Source organism: Brassica oleracea, chromosome C1, assembly GCF_000695525.1.
Source record: "Brassica oleracea var. oleracea cultivar TO1000 chromosome C1, BOL, whole genome shotgun sequence".
NCBI classification, from domain to species: domain Eukaryota; kingdom Viridiplantae; phylum Streptophyta; class Magnoliopsida; order Brassicales; family Brassicaceae; genus Brassica; species Brassica oleracea.
In genome coordinates, this window is record NC_027748.1 from 32,854,054 (window position 1) to 32,858,779 (window position 4,726).

The 4,726-nt window shown below is 33.8% G+C and overlaps 1 long non-coding RNA gene across 1 annotated transcript; it reads right to left on the reverse strand.

Annotated features, from left to right (window-relative positions):
* Positions 1-269: 269 nt before the first annotated feature.
* On the reverse strand, positions 270-1,538 carry LOC106295221. Its single transcript, XR_001260990.1, has 4 exons — positions 1,278-1,538; positions 861-931; positions 670-786; positions 270-596 (listed from the first exon to the last, which is right to left on the reverse strand). It is a non-coding gene; the product is annotated as an uncharacterized LOC106295221 (long non-coding RNA).
* Positions 1,539-4,726: the final 3,188 nt, after the last annotated feature.

Below are 4,726 nucleotides of genomic sequence, written 5' to 3' on the forward strand. Positions count from 1 at the left end.
AGAGGGATGTATCAGAGACATTGAATCTTTATGTGCTCGGTTTCTTTGGTCAGGTGATATCGACAGTTTCAAAGTGGCGAAAGTATCTTGGCAACTTATTGCCTACCTAAAGTATCTTGGCAACCCCACTTTGAGTCTCTTAATGATTTTTAAATATTAAAAGTTACTTAAGAGACCTAGGTAAGAGACATCAACATTTTTATGTTCCAATTAATGGGAGTCTCTTATTTAGGGGTTCTTAAAAAAAAATTAAACATTGTTTTTGATTATTGTATAATTTGTGATCAAAATGTATGAATTTGTGATTAAAATGTATAAAAAGTGTGTGATTATTTTCTGAACATGAGAAGAATGGTAAGAGTTGAAGAGTTATATGTGTTGTGAGATGCACGAACCGTAGAGAACGGAGACACAGATATTGCAGGCTTCTCAGCTATGCTTGGCTTCTTTGGAGGCACCACGGAGCGAGAGAGATCCTCAAGGAAAGGTCCTTTAGCAGTAGGCACATACACAGTTGCTATGAGGATAGTTTGATTCCATCACCACCAGCCACAACCTCTTCATGGACGGCAAGTTCTCATCTTCGTTGCCTTTATCTGTAGCAAATATCAAGACAAAAGATTAAATGTGAGAAATATGGATTAGGCAAAGCACTAAACTAATCTTCACCTTTCGGTTTCCCGTGTGTAGCCAGTCAACCATCATCATCTTCATCATCAACCAACACTTCTCCTCCAGCAACTTCATATTCCTCTGCCACAGATGCAGCTCTCCGTAGACAAGGTACTGTTCAAACCGTAAACGTAAGAGAATGTGCATACATAAACAATAAATCAAACAGAAAAGAAGCTCAGATTCACCGTTTTACGTAATCAAAAACTGTTTCTCCAAGGGTAAGTATGACTTCCTTTTGCCAGGGTCACCAGACTCCCTAGTTCAAAGGAAAAGCCAAGCTTAAACATCAAGAGAAGAATATATCGTAAATGGATTGAACAAGAAGAAGTCATATACCAAAACACAAAACCCAATATGCAATAAACATCAGAAAAGTCATATCTTTGGTTGATCTCATCACAATCTCACAAACTTGTATATAAAAACACTAAAAGTCAATAGCTTTATCACTAACTTAGAGATACCCATTCCCCTGTATTCCTCTGCCATCAAGTCTACAGCTAACCCATATCGTATAATTGAAAAATTCACAACCCTCAAAAATTAAAATTCGAAACTTTGAATTCACATTCAGCAATAAAAACTCAAACTTTATAGCTAACCATGACCAGGTAGGGCACTTGGAGACGAGATCATCGCCGGCAAGCACGAACTCGTTGACGCTGAGGACTCCCTTCTCCTTGAACGCCGAGGTCGTACGACAACCACCGAGAGAGACGCTGACCGATAATCATCGAAGAGAGATCAAGGACGAGATTTTGGAATCGAAACCGGCTGAGAGAGAGATAAAGATGAGAGAGCGGAGGAGATTTCCCTGTATCAACCTGACGCGTGTCCACAAGATATGTCTCTTCTTGCGCTTAATTAAGCGACGTTCTTAAGGTAATTCCCATTTTTCATTTATTTTTTATCCTAGTCAGCAATTAAGAGACACTTAAAAGACTCCGATAATCATGCTCTAAGGCTTGGTTTGAGGGATTTCTGTACTTGGAATAAATGTTGATTGTTGTGTTTTATTTGACTCTTATTTTCAAGCAGCAAGCCTCTTTTAGTGGCTTGGCATTTGAAGTTCAACTTTGAGAATGCTAGTTTTTGGGTTTTTGGGCGTTAGAAGAGTCTGTGCATATGACTGATGGGCTTAAAAACAATTGTTAAAGTTGCGTTCAGAAGCTAAGAGGTTTTGCAGAGCGATAATTGGCAATGGTAATACGGCAAGATTCTGGTTTGATGTGTGGCCTCCGCTACGTCAATTTTTTGAATGCTTTGGTCCAGCTGGCCCAAGGTGTTTACGAATTCCTTTGCATGCGACTTTCTCAACATCATGCGCCAACAATCTGTGGTCCTTCAGAGTGGCTAGATCAGAGATATCTCTTAATATATGCCATGCCACTAGTGTAGACAACTTCGCCAACCCACTACTGTTTGATGTCATTTATTGTATAAATGATTTCACTAACCCCATTATCGTTTTTCATATCTACAATCCTTGTTCCATTTCCATATTGATTTTTCTGCTTATGAAATTATATATTAAATCTATATGTGATAATTGACAAAATGGGTAATAATCTCGTTCAACTTTATATAGTACATGTATAATTAGTTAGAAGATTGTATTATTCGTAGAAATTGTTTTTACAAGGGTCACAACAAGGTTGATAACTTGAACATGCCTGCTTTAAACTTATGTTGCTTGTTTTCTCTTTTAAAACTATTGATGGTTGTTGTTTGGATCTGTACTACTCTAAAACAATGGTATTGTTATTTCTTATTTGACTCCGTACTACTGGTAATACCATGTTGTTTTACTAACCCTGTGAAACTATGGTTAAACTAATATAACTATGGGAATTAAAATTTGTATTGGATTGGGCATGTGATTTTTTTTATGGGTGCTTGGATTCGGATAATAAAATAGCGGATCCGACAGATCTGGATACTCGAATTTTCCCGGATATTTGGTCGATTCCAAGGCCAGTTTTTGATATTGTCAGCTGAGAAAAACAAAGCCAATTTGCAAATGATGATTAAACCGTCCTGATTGTCACGAACCGCTTTGTGACTGCCAAGAATGCTTATAAAGTGTAGTTGAAAGTAAGGGTGCTCAATCCGGATATCGGTTCGGTATTTTTGGCTTTTCGGTATTTCGGTTAGTAAAATATAACTACCATTCTAAATCCATATTTACTTCTGTTCGGTTCGGTTTATATACCGTCGGTTTTCAGTTTATTCGGTTTTATACCAAAACATAATTATTTAGTTTGTGATCATATTATATAAATTTTAGAGTCATATTGTCATTGCAGTCATTTATTAAAAAAATATTATATTTTCAAATAAAAGAACAAAAAAATAAAAAACGCTTATACCTTCAGATGAAATAATCATATCTAGAATTAAAACCAAAGCTCAAAATTTTGAAAATAAAAATAAAAAACAAAAGAGAAGTATGAAAGAAAAGTTTTTTCACTCTTCTATGTTTAGTGTTCATCAAAGTCATGTTTCTTCTAGTGAAACTCTGTTCGTTTATAAATAACAAAAATGTTGTGAAGATTTTTTTCTAGCTATTATCCATCAAATTTATAACCTTCACTTCAATTTAATCAATGCTAAAAGAAAACAAAATGATTAAAAGAAGAAGACTAAGAAAATAAAAATCCTCAGTTACGATGAATTGTTATTTAATTATATTTTAAGTGTTTTTCAAATTATGATTCTTTATTACTATAAAAATATGGTAATAATTATTAACAAAAGAATAACTTATATAACAAATAGATTTTCATGTGACATTATAAAATATGTACATATGTACATTTTTTTACTTTTGATTGGTTTTATTCGGTTTAATCGGTTATAAACCAAACCATATCCAAATCCTACGGTTTTTATAAAATCATATCCATTCGGTTTATATGGTATATACCAAAACCACACCATATTGTCTGTTTCGGTTCGGTTCGGTTTGGTACGGTTCGGTTTTACCATATTGGACTTTCCTAGTTGAAAGTGTTAGTGAATATGTCTACCAAAAGTGGATAAGGGAAGAGTTTAGTTTGGTTTGCAATATATGCCACTAGTGTAGACAACTTTGCTAATTCACTACTATTTTGATGTCATTTATTGTATAATAGATTTCACTAACCCCATTATTATTTTACATAGGCATGGGCGTTCGGGTCTTTGGGTCAGGTCCGGGCCAGTTACTTTCGGGTCCGGATCTTTTGGGTCCTAAATATTTAGATCCAATAAGTACTTAGAAATTTTCAGATCGGGTTCGAGTCGGTTCTTCTCGGGTCCGGGTCGTGTTCGGGTATTTAGGATCTGAAAAAGGACAAGGCATACCCAACTCCATCAAATTTAGTCGATATTTGTCATATATATCTAAAATTTTACAAAATAGCTTAAATGAAACTATTAATAATTAAAATAAAACATTTTTAAACTCTAAATTTTAAATTTTAAAGCTTCATATTACTTAAGAAATGTTACAAAATAATAACAAATGTTGTTAACAAAAGATATTTCAACTAAATCATAAAATAATATATATATATATAATAGAACACAAAAAAAAACATAGTTTTAGATATACATGTTTTTAAGTCGGGTACAAATCGGCTCTTATCGGGTCGGATCTATTCGGGTCCGGGTCTATTCGGGCGGTTCCTTTCGGTTCTGGTTCTTTCGGGTAAAAGAAATTTAGATCCAAAAGGTACTTGTAAATCTTCGGTTCGGTTCCAGGTCCGGTATTTTTTGGTCGGTTCCGATTCGGGTTTTTGGATAAATGCTGAGGCCTAACTTTTACATATCAACAATTTTTATTCCATTTCAATATTGATTTTTCTGTTTATGAAATTATATATTAAATTTATATGTGATAGTTGAGAAAATGTGTAAAAATCTTGTTCAACTTCATATAGTACATATATATGAATTAGTTTTTTTTTTATTACTGGGTATCACTAGCAATGTTCATTTAAGAGAAATATATTGATATGTTATTAATAAGTTAATGAAAAATATATGTAATATTCATTTAAGAGAAATA